Source organism: Chaetodon trifascialis, chromosome 7, assembly GCF_039877785.1.
Source record: "Chaetodon trifascialis isolate fChaTrf1 chromosome 7, fChaTrf1.hap1, whole genome shotgun sequence".
NCBI classification, from domain to species: Eukaryota; Metazoa; Chordata; class Actinopteri; order Chaetodontiformes; family Chaetodontidae; genus Chaetodon; species Chaetodon trifascialis.
The window spans coordinates 29,387,601-29,410,283 of NC_092062.1; the positions used below are offsets into that span (position 1 = coordinate 29,387,601).

Genomic DNA, 22,683 nt, shown 5'->3' on the forward strand with positions numbered 1-22,683 from the left:
ATTTTTTACATTCGTTAAAAGTCAGTGGAGAAAAACTTGTGACGTCTCAGGACGTTTGTCTTCAGAAACACCCTCTGATGGAGAAACGTCACTTATATTTTTAAATCTTGAATTAATAAAAATAAGTGAAACCCACAAACATTTATTCATGAATGAAGAAACACATTTATTGCTGCTTTGTTACAGAATTTGTCACAACCTGGCAACCCTGTTAATGGCTGATCTATAAATCATTAGTCAGTTATTGATTAAGCTTTAATAAAGTCATTAATTACAGCTTATAAAGGTGGAACCAGGCTAAATAAATCAAACTATGGGCGCCATAAAACAGCCGTGAGTTTATCATCAAAACCCTCAAATGGACGAAAATATCCCATTTTTAAAAGACACGTTTGGATTTTTTGTGGATGTGAAGCAGCTCAGCAAACAGAGTTAAAACAGGTGGATTCTCTTTATTTAAACATGAATGTCATCTACAGCCGTAACTGTCTGCAGACGTGAATGTGTGTAAATACCCGAAATGAATCAAAAGAATTTCATTTTATAAATGTGACAAAATTTTGTGCTTGGAAATAAAAAATGCGGGAAAAGTCAGTTTCTGGAAATCTGCTGCGACAGATCACAAATCTGTCGTTTCATCTGTGGATAAGAGGGAGTGTGTGACAGCGGAAGTCTGCACGTTCAGGTGGATTTCTGCAGAAATGTGAGCCTCGCTGGTTTGACGCTGAAGGTGAGGACACGCTGATGGTGGAGGCTTCAGGCTGCACGTGCAGCTCTGAGCAGCATCACTGAGTGTTGGTGGAACAACGTCAGATAATGCAAAGCTCCCAGCTCCTAAATCATCCCTTTAAAGCTCGTGTTAGCCGGAATATCTGACTGCCGGCGGGCTCGACCTAAAAAACTGAAACATTTGGGGAATAAAAGCCTCCTCGGGCCTCCAACATCCGTGTGAAAATCCTCCTCTTCTCTTCAAAGTCCGCATGCAGAAAAGAAAAAACAATCCCCTCGTTTCCCTCCAGCGCCGACATGAATTTCTGACTCATTAGCATTTATGCAAATGAGTTTCTAATTGCAGGCGTAATGACTGTGGCGTGGGAGATTTTTCAATCCGCCATGTTTTTTGTTACTGCATGCTTTACAGGATGCATTTTTTCCCTTCATTTGTTAAAACAAAGGCGGACTTTTCTCTTATTTCCAGCCGCTCATCCGACAGGAATCGTGCTGGATCTGAGCGTCACGTGGAGGAAAGCGCGGGGACTTTTTCTGCGTCTGCAGGCCGCGTTCGTCTGCGCCATCGACCACAGCCTCGGCGTGCCGGTGCGGCGCCGCAGCGGAGCCCCGCTGCCCGGCGCGCGCGGCTGCACGGCGCGCAAAGGATGCTGGAGGTGAGTGTGGAGACGCCTGTCAAAGCCTCCTCTGATGCAACGCGCGCGAGCAAAATGGAAATGCAAAATGGCAGCACATGAATTCAGAGCGGTGCGAGGAGTTTAGCTTCCAGTCAAAGTGCTTTATTCTCCCGGGAGGAATAAAAGTTTTGACCCCCGACAGAAATATTTGTGAGGCCGATGTGTGAAAGCAAACAGGCTGAAGGTGAATTCAGACACACTGAAGCTGTGAGCTCGCGGATGAAAGCAAAACTCGCTGTTTTCTGTCGTTTCCAAATGTTTTCTTTTGTCTGCGCTCAGCCTTGTTTTTGATTTACCACCACAGCTCCCTGCCTAATGAACTATTTAGGAGAACAGTGGTGTGTGTGTGTGTGTGTGTGTGTGTGTGTGTGTGTGTGTGTGTGTGTGTGTGTGTGTGTGTGTGTGCGTGTGTGTGTGTGCGTGTGTGTGTGTGTGTGTGTGGTGGTAGAGGGTTGGTTTAGGGGGGGTTAGTCTGTCTGGTTTGGCACAAGGAGGCTGTTTGGCCCCCATGGAGCTCCAACAATATGGGCAGATTTTGAGGGACAAAAGATCTGGAGCTTTGAGTTGCAGAGCACGTCTCTGACACTGGGACGCTGCTGTACTGGGGATACTGGGGATACTGGGATGTTACACTGGGAGACGGTGAAGCAGAGTGCAGCTCACCTGCTGCACAACAGGTAGCAGGATTTCAAAAGTCCCACAGTCCTTTTATTCCTGCAGAGACATGAAACCCAAAAGAGTGCAGCCTGTGAGTGTGTGAGTGGGCATTTTTCAAAATAAAGGCACAGCTTAAAGATGTGGGTGAGTGGCCTTTAACACGTCTGTGTGTGTTGGAGGGTGAGAAGACTCAGGCCCTTCGTCACATCATCTGATGGTTTCCTCCACCTGAGAGCAACCCTGTGGTCCTGTTTCGCCTCTGTGTCCTCGTTGTCCCGCAGAGATGTTTGCTTCATTTTAAGCTCGTCACTGAGGACACAAAGGAAAGATTAATGAGACAAATACACAAAGATGTGACCCCATGATGTGCGTTTGACTCCCGTTCTCCTCACGTTGCATCATCTCAAAGACAATCATGCTGGTTTCTTATTTCTCCACAAACATCCAGCGTTTGTCTCTGTTGAAGACTAAGTGAGACGAGCTGTGGACACGTCCTCAGCTGGTTTGAGGGTGTGAATGTGAGCAGAAGGTTCAGGGTTCAGATCCTGAGCAGAGACTGGACGAAGCGTCCTCCTCAGCTTCCCTTTCATTCAGTGTGTGTGTGAGGCGTCACCTGAGAAGCAGACCTCACTGGAAATTAATGCTAATTTAAGTGAAAATGAAAGTATTTTCTGCTCGTGTTAAAAACCGTAGAAGCTCTCTGTGAGTAGAATCAGTGAAAACAGACACAAAAACAGCTGATGAGGCAGAAATGATGCGAGTTCACGTTTCCAGATGAGACGAGGTGCAGCCTTTTCTATTCCTACTTGTTTTTCTCTCCACTTCACGGTCTGCAGAACGCTTTAAACGTCAGTGACGCAGCAGTGAAGGAGGTCAGCACGCAGGGAAACGAGCAACACACAACAAACAAACCAACAAACAAACAAAACAACAAGAAGAAAGCTGATTTTCTTCTGAGATGTGAAACATTTTCTGCTTTTTGTCTCTGCGGCCGGCTCTTTTTTTTTTTTTTTTGGCTCTCTGGAAGTGTTTTACATGCTGATCAGCAGCTGAGCTGGTTCACTGAGGTGTGTGTGTGTGTGTGTGTGTGTGTGTGTGTGTGTGTGTGTGTGCTGGTTTAAAGACAATCTGACATCCAAATGTAAACAGAACAACAATCTGTTTGGACTGAACTCAGAGTGTGAGACGGGGCTGCTGATTGGCCGTGAGCTGTGACTGACAGGTCTGTCGGTGAACTTATTGATCTTTCACTGATCAATGCAAACAGCAGAAACAGCAAATGCTCTCTTATTTAGCATTTCATGTCATATGAATACACCTGTTATGTTTATGCTCATTAATAACAGATTTGGCCTTTAGGGTAGCTCTCATGGAGGGTGGCCAAAATAACAGGAACGCCTGCCAATCCAGTGCTCCCAAACACAACAGCTCTTGATGAAATGCTGTAATGAAGCCTAAAATGCTGATCTGAGAGCTGTCGACTCAACGCTGTCGTCTTTTCAAAGCCTGTCGTTTGTGTTGTTGCTCTTTTGGATTTCATTTTATTATCAGGTGTGTACAGTAAAAAAAAAAAAAAGATTTTCAGGTGGGGGACAGTTGCTTTGACTGACTGCACATTTTACTTCCCTTTTAGCTTCTTTGATTCTTTTCACAATAAGATGCACCCGCAGCTTAAATACTGTCTGAGGTGCATGAAGACGTGTCAGCACATAAAGGTTCATGCATGTATGTCACTCTGACTGTTCAAACAATGTGCTTATAGGCCACAGGTTTTAGGAAATGATGAGTGAAATAAACTGAAGGTTACAGATTATTTGTCCTGGTCATGAACGTCTGACGCCAGCGTTCAGCATCATTGTTCACAGGAGCTGCAGAGAAGCTGCTTCTCCTCATGTTGCTCCTGCAGGAGCCTCAGACCTGCTCAGTGACTCCACCTGCACCATCTGCACCAACCTCAAGTCAACAACTTACACTGTAAATCAGTAATTGATCAGCCGTGTGTCGAACACCTGCACAGTGAGCAGGTCCGGTTCACCTGTGGCTGCAGGAAACCTTCATTTTTACACTTTAATGATCGACCAGTTATATTCTTGATTAATCGCTTAGTCTGCAAAATGGCATAAAGTCACAAAGTGACGTCTTTAAATGTCTTGTTTCTGACCAACAGTCCAGAAGTCACACACACACACACACACACACACACACACACACACACACACACACACACACACACACAGCAGCTGGAACCGGTTTGGCATTTGAAAACAATAACTCAGTTATCAGAGCAGTTGCAAATGAATTTTCTGTGCATTAATTAATCGACTGAACTGTTGATGGTGTTCACTGGAGCCACAGAGACGTCGTCTGTGTTCACTCACTTTCAGCTCTTTTATTAGAGTGTTTCCATTTTGTTGCTTCATGTCTGTAATCACTCTGCAGGCTCAGATTTTTTTGATGCTACAGATATGATCAGCTTATGAAATATGATGCACTGTTACAGGTTAAACTAGCAGCAGTGTAACGTAGGTGTGATCACCTGTATGATGCTGCTCACGCTGAAAGCATCGCTAACTGTTCAGTGATGTGGAAAAACAGGATTTTCTAAGCAGCTTTACTTTTAACACTAGAATAAGTAAAATAAAATAAAATAAAAATAATATAGAAATACAAAACTTTGACTTGTAATGCAGTATTTTCATTGTTAAATTTCTAATTTTATTTGAGTAAATGCATGAAAACTTCTTCCACTTCTGGCTACAGATATGTTCACTGTACTAATTACAGTTTTAATTACAGACCTTAAGCGATTGAGCATTTAGTTATATTGTCATTTAAGCTACGGTTGTAGTTGTGCTCATAATTAAGCTTAAATTGAAGCTATAGTTCTATTTACAGTTAATAGCACGGTTAGAGAAGTTGCTGCAGTCACTGTGATATCCTGAAATTAGCCGCAGTTTCAGGCCCCTTCGCGTAATAATTCAGTTACACTTTTCATCCGCAAACATATGAGCTGGATCTGCGCCTCGGGCCTGCGCACGGTAAACTGGATGGAGTAGAGGAGGGTGGTGTTGGAGGGCGGTGGGGGGTTTACCGCCAAGCCCTGCAGAAATGGCCTGATGGGTGCTAATGAACTTGGGATGTGCCACCACAATGCGGAGCGCCCCCTGGTCCACCTCGGTGCCCGGGTTCCCATGCAGCCGACGGAATAAGAGAGAGGGATGATGGGGGGAGGAGGAGAGCTGAGAGGGCTGAGGAGGGGAGGGGTGGCTGGATGGTGCACCCGGCCTATTGTGCCCGGTCCTTAGCCCATTAGCCACCACCAACCACTCCGCTTTCCCAAGAGGAGCTCGAGGCCTGCCTGCCTGCCTGGACTCGGTAACCAGGCATCGGCGAGGGCGAGAGGAGGGTGGAGAGAAACAGTAGCCGTATTTAGAGTTTGATCTCCAGGAAAGCGTCCAAAATTTGGAGAGAAAGAAAAGGGGAGCCCGGGACATTGGTAGGCAGAGAGAACCCCCCGACAACAAACCCGGGGCTGACAAAGTTGTCTCTTTGGCAGTCGCGCCTCCTATTGAACCAGTAATTTATTCAAAGGAGATTTTTATCCCCGCGATCTGATTATTATGATAATCAAGTGACCCAGACCCCCTTTCTTGGCTCTTGTCTGCGGGCTCTGGGCTCGGCGGTGACAGTAAAAGCTGATTTGCACGGTCTTCACCCCCTGGTCACATTCCTGGACTCCTCTGTATCAAAGACGCAGACAATGAGAATAGTGGATGTGCGCACTTGATCCAGGCGCATGAGCGGAGGCCGCAGTCTCCGCCGGGGGCTTTGTGTCAAACGAATACTAGTAGCCAGACAAGATTACACGAAACTTTTTATAATCCCACATGGGCCAAAACGGGGCTCAAAACGACACACTTGATACGTGAAACTCCCGAATAGACCCACAGCAGAGGCGGCGGAGAGGATGCCGCGTGTGTGGAGCCGCTCACGGTGCCCGTTTACGCGTAATTAAGGAATTAATTATGAATCTGGCCGTGAGATTTTACGTTACATGAGAGTGGATGTCAGTGTTTTCAGAGTTCTGTTTGCTTCTGCCTGAAATATAAAATAAAACGAAGAAGTCCAACGTGAATACAGGCGAATAGTTTCCAGGATTTTCAGCCATAAAAGCAGAGAAGTTGAGCATCGGCGCTCATTCACGACCACGTCTGCTTTCATATTGTGGAGGGTGGAGACAAAACAGACCTGCATCGTGTCATAAAGGGGAGGGCCTTGGTGGCGGTATATGTTTTTAGAGCAGGCATGTTTTAAGTTCATATTGCATCTGACGAGAGGAATGGCGAGTGCGAGGCACGGCGCGGGCAGGAGGGGGGGAGGCGAGATCCACCTCCGCGGGAAATAATGGGGATGATAATAAAACAGGGGGAAAACCCGTCCGAGGGAAGCTGAGTGGATGGAGCCAGAGAGACGTCACGGCCAGCCGCAGCCATGAAGACTGAGCGGTCCAGCCTCCGGCAGCTCAGTTGGTCTCCATCTCTCGAGCTGCTCGCTTCTCGGTTTTGGAGAGCGGACACCGCAGCGACTCGCAGACGACGGCGTGAGTATGAAGTAAAAGCTGTGTTTTCTTCAAGGGGGCGTGCGAAGGCAGGTGCGGATCAGCGGCTAAAAAACGGAGGAAAACGCGTTTGCATCCGCGCAGTGTGCGTCGCCGACCTGCACGCATAACGGAGCAGGATGCGTGTGTAGTCTGGATGTGGCAGCAGCAGGCGAAAATGGGCGATGGGTGTTTGAGCAGCAGGTCTTCAGCTCTAAATTAGACCCGTTTCCTTATTTCTGTCTCTTTTCGTGTCTCTGCTCTGAAGAGTGTAAAGTAGGAGGTGGTATTTCATTCAGAATGGCAGCTGCTGGGAGCGAATACGAGGAGGTGGAAACCAGCACAAAATATGCACATTTGATCTTTAATTTAATGTTCTATTTCCAAACTGCATCAAAGGCTCAACAGACAGAATAATTCTAATTAATTCGTGTCTTACACGGAGTGTGGAACAGTGTCCCGTCCCAGTGAAAGGTCACAGATGGACATGCAGAAACCGACCTGCGCTCCGGTTAAATGGTGACAATTTTCAGTGAGACAGCAACTTGTAATTAGACTTGGTTTGGCTCTGCTTTGAGGGAGAACTCCCCTGTTTCACAGCCTCGGTGACGCATTGTGTACAGGCTTCATATGCGCCATTCACAGGGAGCCACAAAGGCCAAAAGGCGCTTCCAGCCCTGATTCCATTTCTCATACACACCTCCAGGCACTTAGCAGGGTCACTTCTCCAGCTCTGCTCGCTGAGGCGGCGGGAGCGGCGGAGTCAGGCAACATATGGCACCAAAAAGCCCATCCAGCACGACACGATCAGGGTCCGGGGACAAAAAGAGGGATCCTTTTTTCCTCTCTCCCTTTCCCCCAAATTAAGCCCTTGCAGGACTCTGTGTGGCCATGTGGCTTAGATATGAGGATTACCAGCAGACAGGCCTGCAATGCATGCGTAATAAGACAAAGTGGTGGCGTTCACACCCATAGCTGGCGGATAAAGGGATCACAAGGCCAAATATCCAGTCCACACGTGTGCGCCGAGTACGAGGCCTGCGCCGAGAACACGTGTGCGCCCCCCGGACACACCGGGGGACAAAACTGTGCCTGTGGAGCTTTGAGAGAGATTTGAAGAAGAAGAAAAAAAAACTCAGATTATGCAACGTTTCACATGATGAATATTAGAGTATTAATGTGTATGCAGGGGTCAACGCGTGAGCAGAGGCAGCGCGTGAATCTGGACACGAACGTTTACAAAAACCTTAAAGCTGGAAATTTGGAATTAGATTTTTAAAATTTATGTTAGAAAAATTTCTGTTCTTTATTTATTGATTGGTTGAACTGGCTGCACCACACACTGCACACACACACGGAGGCAAAGTTGTGTGTGCCGTTGCAGTGTATTTTAGGGAAATAATTTTGCGACAGTCACTGACCATTTTCTTTTGTGTTCCAGCGTAAAGGCGGCAGCTTGTGCATTTTGTTGTGATGACAGCAGCAGCAGAAATGTGCACTGATAACACACGAGCTGCTGAAACATCACACCGTCCACACGACTCAAGTCTGCACCTTTTCACGCCCATCACCAGTCCTTTTTTACGTTTTTCACTGTGGGAGCAACATGCAGTTTGCTGATTGTCTTTATGTTTGATCGGAGGCTTTAGTATGTGAAATGGGGTAATTTGGCTCCTCCGTGCTGTAGAGTCCATTTGAAGAATAAAATGATGGTCTCTTTTTTCCAGGGATCCCTGGAGAGACATTCAGCGGCCTCACAACACGTGGCTTACTGTAGGTAATACTGGCTACCAGCTCTCACTGCCACATCACACAGGCTTCCGTAGTCAAGTTGGACAATTTGGGTAGTTTTAAGGATTAATATATTTCATATATGAGGAAATAATAACCGGTATATATGATGCTCTTTAGTCAGAGGTGTGTAGTTAAGTTCCAGTAAAGTCACACATATAAATATAGTTTTGAGGCAGAACAGTATTTATTATATCTAAGAAGATATTTTCTAAACCGAAAATATGAATTAAATATTTAAACGCGAGTATGATGAAAACAGCCACAGCCCAACGTAATACCATGACAGAAATTCTGACGTTATTTTGTAAAATTCATACAGCATCAGGGGTGATTTGTTCAGCTCTGGCTTCATTGGATGCAGGACGTGTGGAAAATGAATTAACTGATTTCTACAAACTGTAATTTTCAGCTCCACACACCACACTGTGGCTGTGCACGCGTGGTGTGTGTTCATGAGACACACACATCTCCAGTGTGTCTGCTAGCAGGCCCACACCGTCACCTCAGTGTGCCCTTCCATTCTGCTAAATTCAGAAATACTCGAATCCACCTGGAAACATCGCTTTGACGTGTGCGTAAAAGACTTTATGTCGTGCGTAAAAATCGTGCGTAATTACCTTTGTTGCCTCAAAATGCAGCATTCAGTCTGAGTGCAACCTGTGTCATAAAATGGCGTAAAATGAAATGATTTTTCCACGTGGTTTTAATCAGATGATAACCAATGAGATTTTCTAATAGGAATCAATTTCTTGCTAATCAGCGCAGCACTTTCGCATAAATTATTTCCAATTAGAGGCGCCGGATTTGTTGACGTCATGCGCGTCTGGCCAATGGCACAGCCTCATTAGGCTAGTTTAAAAAGAAAGAACCTGGAGCTCCACTGCTGCCTGAAAGGTATTTTTGGATTTTATCTGAGCTCAGACGAGTCGAAGAGAAGAGGCCGCCGTCAGCGTGACACCGTGAGGCTTTTGGTTTAAACTTTGGCTGAAGAGAGACACTTAAAATGTCCTCAAACTTCGTCCTGTGAAGTCACAGCGTGAATAATTTCAGGAGTCAAATGCATCGTGAAAGACGAACATCGTGGCGCTAAAAACCCTCCAGACAAATATTGAAACGCTACCAGTTTATTAGAATTATATAACAGCAGCACAGCCGCGAATAAGACAGTGTTAATGAAGGCACTATTAATGGTAATGGGGAAACTAGTGCAATCTGCATAAATTATCTTTCTCTTTATCCAGCGTGGAAATCTTGAAAATATATGTGATGCAAAAAGGAGTCAAAAAGCTCACAGCATCGTCTGCTGCTGAGAGAGTTCATGTTGCATCAATCCCACGCAAAATAATACGAGAGGCATCAGTGATGAGTTCAAAGACCAACGTGAATCACAGGTTCGCGAATAAACCGGAACATTTTTTAGGATTTTCAAAAAGACATTATGTAGCTATTTTCAAACAGTTGTAGTTTATTATTGTGGCTGAAACACTTGAAATAACACTGAAGTGTGATCATTATGTAACAAGACTCATTTTTAATAGGACTTGTGAAAATGTGTCTTTTATTATTTTATCTTTTGCAAAAAATATGAATTATGTAAATTATTCTCCATCAGACTGAGCTATTTATGATGTAAACATATTTTTTTTACATTAACAGCTACAGCTCAGTGTGTGTGTGTGTGTGTGTGTGTGTGTGTGTGTGTGTATGTGTGACTGCACTCATCTGTGTGTGTGCTTTTGCATTCATACTTAATATCTGATACTGTCTGTAATTAAGAATCTGAACATGTTCAAGTTCACACATAAGGTGTGTGTGTGTGTGTGTGTGTGTGTGTGTGTGTGTGTGTGTGTGTGTGTGTGTGTGTGTGTATGCGTGTGTGTGTGAGTGATCCAGTGCAGCATCATTCTGAGAGCTGAGGCATGTTTCAGCTCTTAAAGGGCCTCGCTTTGTCCTTGTGGATTGAAACAAAGCACCTTGACGAAGATCCTTGTTACCGTGATCGCCTCCTGAGCGTCAACAGAACCTGCTTTTAAAACTGACACAGATTCAGACAGTAGAAGAAGAAGAGGGCCAGCTGGTTGTGGTAAGCTGGAGGGAGAACAATGCCGGTGGGGTCTGTTGTTAGCTAACAGGGATGTAGCCGTCTCTGCTAACGCCTGCGTGTTGCCAGTCAAGTCGTGCTGGAGTGTCCGGGTTTGGGTGTGTGCGATGGAGGCCGAGAATATTCTGCGCCTCGCCCTCCTCTGTCACTCTCTCTCTCTCATTCTCTCTCGGTATCTCTCCATCTCCCTCTCTGCTTTCAGCCAGTCGAGCTTTACTTGGCGGTGGCGTTGGTGGGGGAGGAGTCTGCCACAACAGGGATCTGGGCACACAGAGCAGCTTTAATTAGAAGGGGCCTTGTGCCATGTGCCACCACGGCATGTGAGAGGAGTGTGTGTGCTGCAGCATTGTCTATACGGCTGTATGTGAAGAGGTGTGTGTTGAGCTTTATTTTTGGGTGTTTTTGTGGACGTACGGTATTTGGGTGTGCAAGGATTTGTCCGCTTCATGCTCGGCTGAGTCTGAGTGGGTGTTTTTGTATTGCGTTGCTGTTATTAACGTACATGCACAGACATTTTTCTTCTTTACGTGTGTGTATGTACATCTTAAACCCTTCTCTCTTCGCTTTGACGCCAACCTTGAGCGCCGGCCAACTGCTTTGACATCAGATAATGTAAATGAAGACAAACCAGTTTCTTTTGTAGTCAAACAGCCAGGATCTTTTAATTTAAAAATGAATTTGGGCCGTGGTGGGGGGCGGCGTTTGAAGCCATCACCCTCCTATGGAGCCAGTCAGCGGGTAAGGCGGGTGCGCCATAGGGATGGGCGCTGGGCCGGAGAAGGGAAGCTCGGTGCAATAGCCGGTTTGGACTGGTTTAACAAGTTGCGTACATTTTTTTATTTGCGTCTCACTGATTGTTTGACTTTAGAGAGTTTTTTGATATAGAGGCACTACTCGCCGGCCAATCAAAGCTTTCTTTTCACAAAAGGGGGCTTCTGATTGGCCGAGGCGGTTAGAGGCGGGGCAAGGGGCCTCTTGGTGACATCACAAAATGAAGGGTCAGGACATTTAAGGGCCGCTGTAGGTTGAGCGAGGAAAAAAGGCCCAGAGCCAGAAGAGTAACGTCTTTGTTCGGAGTTGCCGTCGACTGCCGTTGGATCTTTTTAGATTTGCAGACTAATTTTTGGCGTGAATTTTTACTCCTTCCCAAGTTAGTCCGTAATCATTTCAATCCTGTGAAATCAAAGGCATGGAGACATATAACAATGTTTTTAGCAATAACTTTCTCCTCTGCTTTTAGGTCAGAAGTCGGCCCATGTTACTTCGCCTGCGGCTTGAGAGGATGGGTAGCCTTAGGGGTTGGTTGTTATCTTTGGTTATCTAGCTGTATGAGTGATGTACATTCTTCATAAAGCTAGATAACCGAAAGTAACAAGAATCCCATTACGCTCCTGAAAAGGCATCAAGACCCCAAACACGCCTCCTTCCAAAAAATCGCAAACTCTGCCACAAGAAAGGCAACGAAAGAGAAGAAAATGGATGACGTTTAAAGGAGACGGACGCGGAATGCAGCAAAAGGTACGGTGCGTGATTATATGTGTGAGGGTGCATGTAGGTGAGAACGAGCCGCACCACGAGGCCTTCAGATAAACCTAACGTCACCGAGGCTCTGTCTGTATTTTCTGTTTCGAGCATTTAGAAATGCAGAATAACGCTGGTAGAGATGTGGACCTAAATGGGACATTGCTGCACGTATCCCCTCCTGCTCCCTGCAGCCAGTGGCAGTGATCCATAGCAGTACGGTTGGTGCAACAGGATCACTTTTAATCTAATAAGCCCCATGATCCTTGTGTGGGGGGCTGCATGCAGGGGCTTAGCCATAGTATCACATGGCCAGGAGTGACGGGCCCACTGAAAAAGACCCACACTGATTCACCAAAGCTGGTGGACTTTGACAAGTCGTTTAACAAGTCGCTGTTAGCTAATCAGTTTGCTAGCCACTGTGGTCAGCGCGCCACTCGCTTGGCTCCATGAATTTCAGCTTTGCTGCTCGCATCTTTGGCATCAAGAGAACATGCAATATGAAAGAATTCGGGCCTTTCATATCATAGGAGCTGCATACGGTGCTATGAATTATACATATGTTCTGACTTGGATGGGATTGTGTGAGTTAAGAATGCTCCCTCCGAGTTAATCCGGGCTCCCAACTCCCCGCCGGCACCTAAGCGAACAGACAAGAATTTGTTTGAGGCCAATTTTGTTAAGTTAGCCGTTGTTGATTTTTTCCCCCCTTCCCACCTACTCCTTTCTCCCTTTTGCATGAAAAGATGTTTGATTTGGGGTCCCGGCCGTTGTTTGATTTGACGTGACAGTTGGTTTGGTTGTGAATGGGCCGTGGCAAAGCCTCCATTGCATGAGGTGCTACCATGTGGAAAGGCCTGATGGGATCTCGCTGAATGCTGCTGTGTGTGCGTGCAAGGCTCAGAGGGGGGAGTGGTCCAGGGGCAATCAAGCAGAAAGTGCCCCCAGTGACGAGATCCATGTGCGAGAGAGGGAGAACAATCTCAGCCTGAAGGTTCTTTGCCCAGGCTCATGGTGAGGAGTAATTGGTCAATCAGATCTTCAACCTCAAGGCCTCTGATGGCTGATTGAAGGTGTGATTTCTTTTCTGCCCATCAAAGCCAAAGGGTCACTCCTGCTGAGAGGGGCCACTGAGGATTGTTCCCAAGGTCTTGTGGCTTTGGAGCTACAAGGCTAGCAGCGAACTCCAAATGTAATACACAGTCCACACGGCGGTTTGCTGTCTCAACATGGCTCAGCTGAAACGTCGCCCTCCAGTTTGGATGTATTCAGCTTGACGTGGTACAAATTCTAAACAGTTGTGCAGGGCCAAAGTGAAATTCCTGAAAGCTTGCGTGGCAACCTCACCTCACAATGTCAATCTCGTCGAGCCCTGCAGTTGTGCCTGCCTGCCTGCTGCATTGCAGGTGCTGAGTGTGACATTTGAGCTCTGGGCTCAGCTAGCAAGAGAGAGGAACGAGGGCCCTGACAGGAAGTGACAGCCGGAGATGTCACCTTCTTGGATGGCAAAGTAGTACCTGGTTCCCTCTCTACTGTGCTGCGACCGCCGCTGCCTGTACGTCTTTGCTACAGTGCGGTCTTACGAGCGTGGCATGGGTTCGATGTGTTATTGTAAATTAGAGATTAGCGATCGTGCCTAACTAATATCCAAGCACTTGAGTGTTGGTGCAGGTGTATTTTGCATTTGCGCACTTGTAACGGGTCCAATGCAGGCAGATTTTGAGCAGTGTGAAGATAACTTCTCTCTTTTTGCTTCCTTTTTTGTGTCAGTGATAGTGTTGGGGCTAAATGGGAACTGAAGTCTTGGCAGATTGTGTTTATACCCTAAGCAGTGCCCTGGGAGACGCATGTCATGGTGCAAATGCTTTGTGCTGGCTCCGTGTGTGGCACAGTTATATCACTAACACTTCACACCGGGGACCACAGAGCAGAGCCTGTCTTAGCTTCTGCCTGCCTGAAAATGGCACGGAGATGGGAGAGTTCCTAAAAATCACCTTAGGGCCTTTGCTCTCTCTTTTCCTGTGTCCCCTGGCAGCGTCTGAAATAGAAACAGAGTGCGAAGAGAAAGGGTGGAGAAGGAGAGAAGAGGAGGAGGAGGAGGAGGGTGGTGGGTTTGTCTTAGCTTTCATGCACTAGGCAAGCAGATTTAGACTCCAAGTGTCAAATAGAAAAACAGCCATTGTGGCCGGGGTCCTACTTGCCCCCCCACCAGTAGACTTTACAGTCAATAGAGCTAGTCCACTTGTCACTGAGGGACAATGCGCCCCTTTGCCTCCCTTTCACCCCCGCCGGGTCCGAGCAGCCAGACAGTTTTCTGAATAAGACCCAGTGATTCTTGCCCCCTTTTCTCTGGCTCTCTTTCTCTCGACGGAACACACCAACAGGGTTTGGAAAATGGCTTCGCTGTTGGGCCGGAGCAGAGGGCCAGACCTCGTTATTTTCTACGACGTCGGCATTCCCTCCACCCACGTACGCTCACGGAGAAATGAATGTATCTCAGGCAGTTGCAAAAGTCAATGGGCCTCCCCAGACAAAGGAGATTAAGTTGGGCAACTGAGCAGTAACAGGTGTACTTTGACTGCGCTCGGACCACACGGGGGTGACTGCCGTTGTCTGACCCGTCGCTCTGTTCGCCTCCTTGTTGGTTTTGACTTGTGTGGAGATAAATATGAGATTTGCTTTGTGTTCTCAGACGACAAGAACGCTTCAGACCCCGTCAGCTTGGAAGTTTTAGTCGAGAGTGTGCTCGGCCTAGCTGTCTAGCACCGGCCTCTTATCATTTGTGCTGCTTTTGAAAATGTAGCTCAGTTTTGCAACATTTCTTCACTGATTTGCCAAGTTTTCTCCAAAGGGATTCTGCAGATATCTTTAGATCTCGAGCTGTGCTCACCCAGGGGAGCGAGTTAAGGGTAAACAATGCGGGCACACAGAGGAAGAAAGAAATATCAGAGGGAGTGCGGCACAGCACTGAAGCATGAATACATTTTCACATTTAGAACTGAGACAGTGATGTTTTAAGAGGGGAAATATCTTTCAAAGGGAGAAAGAGCGAAGCCTTTTCTATCCATACCTTCAGTATTTTCAGCCACAATAAATCGAGCCATTCGGCAGCAGTATAAACAGAGACGCTCTCAGAGCCAGAGCAAAACAGTGCATGCATTTGTTTGTTTCAGTCGTTAATAAAGCTTTTACCGAGAGCCTCGGTCCTCAGAAAAAGCCCATTCTGGTGAAATGACTTGGCAAAGCATCCGATGGAGGGTCTGTTCAGACTGAAGCTGCTCCCGCTGCCATTGTCTAGCTCTCTCTCACACACCTACGAGTCCAGAGTAAGCACACAATTTCATTGTTGCGTGAGCTGTTAATATCAGAGGCTTCACAATAGAGCCCATTCGCCATATTTGCATAAGGCACTTTTCCAACAAGGACCCAGAGAGGGCTTGAAAGCTGGCCCACTCCAGTGCCAATGGCAAAAAAATGTCAAGTGCCAATTAGGAGAGGTTTGCCACCATTCAGCAGTACCCCACCCCTGTAGTCCTTCCCCTCCCTGCTTACCCACCCCAACTCTCTCACACTCCAAGTCACCCCTGTTTTTATCACCTTATTCCAATTTCAGACGTAGCCATCCCCTACTGACACCCAGAGACAAAAGCTGGCTCCCTCCTCTGCTGGCTAATGGAGGATCCTTTCTGCCGGGCTCAGAGTATTAGCAAAATCAGACAGCGTGCTCTGTTCGCCGATTAGTCAGCTTTCTTTGTTGATTTCTTTGAATAGAAGGGTTCATGAACTATGCGGCTAAACCTGCGAGATATAGACTCCACCTGCTGAATATTGAACTTAGCAAGCTGGCTACATTATGTCACTTTGGTTTGAGACTTGCAGGTGTTGCTAATTGAGGGAAGGATTTTGGTGAAGACAGATGCTGATTTCAAGCAATTAAAAATAACCCCTTTTATCTGACATCCCCAGCGGCCGGCCCGCATTAGTGCTAATAGCATTTAGCCACCTAATGACTTGCTTTAAGCTAGTCCTGCTTATTGTTTTGCGCTGATGCACATACAAATGCAGAGCGTCCTATTATAAGAATGGCTGCAGTCAGAGGCTGTGTGAATCGAGAGCAGCACAGGCTTTGAGTCAGCTGTTCAGGCTCAAAGAAACGCTCAGTAACACCACGGTCGGATTTACCGGAGCTACGTCAAATTCAAGTTAGCTTAACTGGTGAATGTCAACAGTGCTGAGCAGCTGTTTACAGCTCTACCCATGCTGAAAACGCAGCATTATTTCCACTAATGCTTAACTGCAGCTTTCACATGCAAAGTACGTGGTGACAGGAATGTCGAGCATCATCAGCGTCCTTGAATTTAAGTAACGGGGTGTTTACATTAGGAGAGCCGTTGCTACAAAAGGCAGCAACATCAAATAAATAATAAAAAGAAAAGCCGGTGTCCTGTAAAATGATGGGATGCAGCAAATGAAATTTGAAAAAATGAAGTGTTAGACACAATAAAAGAAGGTAATCGTGTTTGTCCAATTGGGCTGCCGTTGTTTTCCACAGAGCGTTTACCTAACTTACCGCCTCCTGCCACTCAAAAGGATTTTTCTCTTGTCCCTTTTTCTCTTTCATTCTTTCATTCAATCTCTGTGTCGAGTTTTTTTCTTTCCCACCCTTGATTCTCAGATGGTTGGATCTGATTTGCATGCATTTGCATAATGAAAGTCATTTGCATGCTCAGGGGCAGACTGTACCATGAGAACAGACATGAAAAGGTGTGTGTGTGCGAGTGTGTGTGTGTGTGTGTGCATGTGTGTGTGTATACATGCATTCATGTGTGTGCGTGGCTTGCATTCGTATGCTTGCGTGAACTACACGTGTGCGTTTTGATGGATAAACCACGTTCTTAAAATTTTCCCTCTTGCCCTCTGATTTTCCCTTCCCGTTTTCTGTGCAGGCTGCCACCGCCGCCGCCGCCGCCGCCACGCCGCTGAAGGAAAGCTGGCAAAAGGAGACTGAGAAACAGAGAAGGAGGAGGAGGGGTTGCTGTTGATTCTGCCCTCCCTCTCTCCTCGCCCTCCTCTGCATCGCCTCTTCCCTCCTCCTCCTCCTCCCTTCCTCCTCCGCTCCATCCTCAGCAGACTGCCCCTTTTTCCTGTACAGCGAGACGCAGCCCGCGCCACCATCTTAGAGTAACGCTGGCATGAAATGGAAGTGGGAAGACCAGTGAGTGCAGGTAACACACCAAACCCACTGCGCCCGCCATGCTGCATCCTTCCACCGGCGCCACGCCGACCCTCCGTCCTCTCCTCTTCCACCTCCCCGTGCCCTCGCTCCCCACCTCCAGCGGGCTGCAGCCTCCGTTTTAATCACCTCGGATATTTTTGCTAATTGCACGATTCGCAAGATGCGCTGATGGGTGGAGGGGAGGGTGAGTCGATGTGGGCGGAGCGTGTGTTGTATGTGTGTTCACATTAAATCACTCTGCTCTCAATGCCTCTCTCAGGAGGCTTTCAGTGGGCATCTGTCCTCTGAAGCGCCATGTTTTCTTTCCCGTTTGGGAATTCTCGTGCCATCCTCACACGCGTGCCCCGACATGGCGGCGGCTGCCATTTTGGAGATCTGATGCAAGCCGTGCCTTCTGGACAATACAGAGGCACATTGAGAACTCATGTAACTGAGCACTCCGGGATGTGAGCAGTATGTTTTGGTCGCAGACACAAATCGAGTGTTTTTGAACCACGTTTTTTGGCTGTAACAGCGAGGACCTTTTGATTCATTCTGAAAAATCTCCTTAAATGAGGTCAGAAGAAATGTCAAGGTGGGCGCATCCGTCGAGTGGGAAGCGATGATATCCATGAGCCACTATTCACACTCTCACACAGGGACGCTGCAGCGTACAACACAACCAACACAAAGCAGAGAGAGGGCAAAATAATAAAGACGAGACGGCGGAGAAGTGAGAAGGCAGGACCTTGATAGGCGCCGTCTCAGGACTGGAAAGCCTCTCTTTGTGTGAGTGGCCGGTGTTGGAGGGCAGTCGGTGCTCAGACAAGTCGAGTATTGTTCTCCCTCAGCGAGCTCGTTATAGTGCAGCATTATTCCAACCGGGGAGCTCCCAACTTTGAAAACTGCTTAAACCAAAACACCAATTAGCATCGGCTGGGCTTGATTAAGTAAGGCGGCCGGTAAACAATGCACGCCATTGTCCTCGCGACAGAGAGACCTCCCTTTGTTTGTGTCTCTGGTGTGGAGGTCAGAGAGACAATGCTAATGCTAACTTACAGTAGGGTGCCTGATCGAAGGGCTAACAGAGAGACCGCTGGTCCCCCCCGCTGGGTCAAGGTGAGGGAGGAAAAGGAGACTGGAAGGCATTTCATCCAAGGTTCAAGGTGACTTTAAGACTGGAAAACGGGTTTCCATCTAAACCTCCTTCTTAAAATTCAACACTGATTTCCAATATTTACACAGACTGAACCTTAAGTGATCGCAGCTCTCAAATTAGGTCACGCGAAGCTTTTTCTGCATTTAAATTTTTGACGATGCAGCCTTTAAAGGCGGAGGCGTCGCTTGGCTTTGCTGAGAGGTGCTGCGGTAACTGTGTCAAACCCAAAGCGCACTAATCACGGCCAGGCCTCCATAAACAGGTGGTAGATTGAGCAAAGGGGGCCGGGGCCGTTCTCAATTTACTGTGTAAATTATGCAGAGCCCAAAACAATGCAAACAGTAGACAGTGGAGTGGCTGGCGTTGGCTAATGAGATGATGAGAAGCCTGGGAGGGCTGGGAGCTAGTGGAGATGAGGGGGTGGGCACGGCCGGCAGCTTGTGTCTGGATCTGTGTGTTCGTGCGAGTGTGTGTGAGGGTCTAGAGGAGCTTTGGCAGGGGAGCAGACACTGCCCCGTCTGCACAGACCCCATCATCAGCACCCCTCCTGCCCAGACTGAGTGCTGCGGGGGGGGGGGGGGGGTTAGCAGGCAGCTGGGGCACCCTGCCCCCATTGCTCTAGCAAGAGCACCAGCCTTGGGAACCTCTGTGGCAGGGGTCCCCCCAACACTGGCACGTAGGGGCCCCCCAAAAGTCTGGCTGCAACCCCCCATCACCACCGTCCCCTCCTCCCTCTTGTCTCCCCAACCACCACCACCACCCCACCCACCCTAATGTGAGGCTGGGGGCCTGGGAAGGACTTCAAGTTCATGGCCAGACCTCCTATTGAGCTGACAGCCTGACTGTTTGCTCAATTCGGCTCCCTATTCAGAGCTGCAGGACGGGGAGGGGGTGCCGCTGGACGGGACACCGCAGCAGTGTGATAGCTATTCATTCAGCAGGGGGAGACGAGTGAAGAGCGAGGGAGAGGGTGAAGAGGGACGGGGGTTCGAGTCGGGGAGCGTAAATAAAAAGTGAGGAATCCAGGCTCAAAGTTTGCTTTGAGCGGTGTGCGCCTCTCTCACACTCTTTTAGACTCTTAATTACCGGCGCCTTCCACTTTTCTCGCTCCCTTTCTCTGACTGTACCCCCCCACCCCCACCCCCGCCCCTCCTCATCCCCGTCGCACACACACACTCATGAACACGCACACGAAATCGCAATCATTCTCATCATCCCCTCTATCCCCTGGTTTTATTAGGCCACATGCTGGGGCTGTAAATTTACCATTAACAAGCTTATTCACTGTAGTCCTCTCAACAAAACAAGACCATGATGCCAATAACTCAAAGCGACACCAATACCCGAAACTGCCTTTTATACCACCACCCTGCGCTGTCGGTCACTCCCCCCTCCCCCTCCCCCCTCCTCCTGAGCTGAGTGCACCGGCGTGATGTAAAATGCCAAGTCTAACGTGATTTTTACTAACAGCTCGGCTAATTAGCGCGATGCTTGTTGATTTCTGCCGCTAAGCGGGACGGCTGCATTATCGGTTCACGCTGCACTCAGTGACCCACTGTAAGATTTTAAGTTGCTTGTCTGAGCTGCTTGAAAAATGTGACAAAAAAAGGGGGTTTGACGGCCTTCTGAAGTCCAACTCAGCCTAGCTTAGGGTGTGTCACATGCTTCCTCTTTGTATTAGCAGCTCGTAGCGTACCAGGCTCCCGTTAAGGCCTTTCAACTTCAGCCCCAATCCCTTCAGCTGGTACACGGAGCTGCGCTCAGCTTCAGCACCCACGAGAAACACCCCATAACTTATTGTTCATGTGTAAAGGACAGAGAGGACAAGCCCTCTTTTGATACACATAAATTCAGTCAAATAACTGTCTTTCACGTGATTGGTCTCACTGCGTTTGGACTCGTGAATTGAAGCTGTGTCTTCATGTCGTCTTTCTCTTTGCAGGTGAACGCTGTTGCTGCAGCGGGATCCAAAACGGCACACGATGGAGGGATAGCGGGACTCCTCCGTCCGGCCAGGACTAAACCAGGACGCCGCCGCTGATGTCGGACTCAGCGGTGAATCCTGCCGTGGCTCTTTGAACCTCCTCGGTGCTGCTGCGATGCATTGTGGGAGCCAGCCGTCGGGCGGGACTGGCTGTGAACGCCTCGAGGTGTTTCAGCAGAGCAAACATCATGATGGACTGTGACTGAGGCTCAGCAGCTTCAGGATGAACTGCTCCAGAATTATGACCCTTGTTTCCGTATTGAGAGGTTGTGCTGCTCGAGTTTGTAATTATTGTTCTTACTTAAACGTGAAGCAGCGTCTTCAGCCACGCAGGCCTCACTGACCGTAGGTCATGCTTGATGAATGTAGCCCAAGTTTAGTTTGATTTCTGTTTGGTTATAGTTGCTAGGACTCAAAGACATGTGAATGTGAGACCCACGGCAGCAGTGAATAATACTGCACTGCGATTGGACGGCTCCATGTGTCGGCCGACACAATGGCGAAGGAGTGAGCTGTCGTCTTTATACTCTATGCAACTGTTTTTGTCGGTTCTTTTCATCTTAAAACCCGGCTGGGCAGAAGCCCTTTTCATCCTCACTCTGGAGTTTTTATTTTTTGGGCTACCGGTTTTTAGACGTTCCTTCGTCATCCTGAGAAAAGGCTTTTGAGGAGCCCGCCTTCCCGTTGTTAATATACTGATACAGAAACGACAGCGTGCGCGAGTGTGTGACAGATGACAGAACACAGCTCAGGTTCATGTGTGCTGAATCTCATATTTGCAGCCTTAACAGACTTTGATTTGACTGTGCAGCCATGAGCCACAGTCTGAGTAAATGTGGACTCACACGTTTAATATTCCTGATGGCAGACGTGTGTTTGATCAGCAGGAAGTAGCTGAGCAGGGCTCATGGCGGCGTGTATACAGAACACACCACACTATTAAAACCCTCCCAGCAGGCTCTGAGCGCTTTGCTTCGCTGCAGTTACCTGCTTGGCTGTAATGATACATCTTTGGGTGAGACATGACAAATACATTGGCTTCAAACACTGCCTTAATTTCCTGTCCTTGACATTAACACACACACACACACACACACACACACACACACACACGCACACACACATCCAAATGCAATAAAGCAAGTACTATCGCAGCCTAATTCATTCTATATTAATTTTCGGGAAGTGGCAAATTTTTTATTACGATTGATAATCTATGCAAATCTTTTAAATATTACTTTAAACAATCTATGTCTATGCAGTGCTTTTGCAATTGATTCAAGGGAGACTATCTTGGCCTAATTTAGAAAATGTATTCTTTTGATAATCATGCACATCCCAGTGCTCAAGACAATTACTTATCTGCCTGGATAAGCTTGAAATTATGTTTTTAATCTTTAGCAAAAAAAAGTCACTCTTCTGATATCAGTCCAGAAGCATGAAAACCATGAATTGTGGTCTAAAATAATTAAATCGGTTGCACTAAATCTCCTTTTTCCTTAAAAGCAGATCAAACATATCTATTGAGCTATGCCTTGGTGCAGCTGATTGTTTTATATAAGCAGCAGTGTTTGTGTTGAGTTCGCCGCTGGTGCCTTTGTATGGAAAACTGTTGGAATAGTAATAAAGGTTTACATTGAAAACAATGGAAAAACGGCTGTCGTGCATGTTTTGTCACTTTGATCTGCGGCAGGATCCTGCAGCCATCAGCGCAAAGGTCGCCGGTTCAGCGGCCACGTGTGCTGTCGGAGGGTCCCCGAGCAAATCGGCCAGCGCGGTGAATCAGTGATGATATAATTCAACGAAACACATGAATGTAAATAACTTCCTATCCACGGAGGCAGGGTGTAGATTGAAGTTTACTGAAAAACAAAAATCTAAATATACCCAATGGCTGGCAGCTCCTTAAATGTTTTGTTTTTTGTGGCAGTCGCGTCTGCAGAGAAATCAACTGCAGTTCAGTTCCAACATTATGTTACAGCCAAATGAAAAGATTATCACAACTCCCCAGAGATCTAACAATTTTCTAAACACCATCAGGGATGTGGGTTTATTTTCTGTAGTGTTTGGCATCGAGCGAGGCAGCCGAGCTCTGTCCTCTTTTAATGTGAAATTAATCAGTGCGAAGACGCTCTCCGCAGTCACCAGCGGAAATCCTGACCTCATTGTTGTCGTATAGATGAGTAATAAGCCAATATGCATCTACACACATGCCATTACGCTTCAGCTGTTCCAAATGTGAGTAAACA

General features: G+C 47.4%; 1 long non-coding RNA gene across 2 annotated transcripts; it reads left to right on the plus strand.

The window, feature by feature from the left end:
* The first annotated feature begins 6,381 nt into the window (after window positions 1-6,381).
* On the plus strand, window positions 6,382-21,573 carry LOC139333584 (uncharacterized). Of its 2 annotated transcripts, XR_011602340.1 has the most exons (4): window positions 6,382-6,663; window positions 11,796-12,073; window positions 17,023-17,301; window positions 20,393-21,573. It is a non-coding gene; the product is annotated as an uncharacterized lncRNA (long non-coding RNA). The 2 variants fall into 2 exon arrangements; XR_011602341.1 differs by lacking the exon at window positions 11,796-12,073.
* The last annotated feature ends 1,110 nt before the right edge of the window (window positions 21,574-22,683 follow it).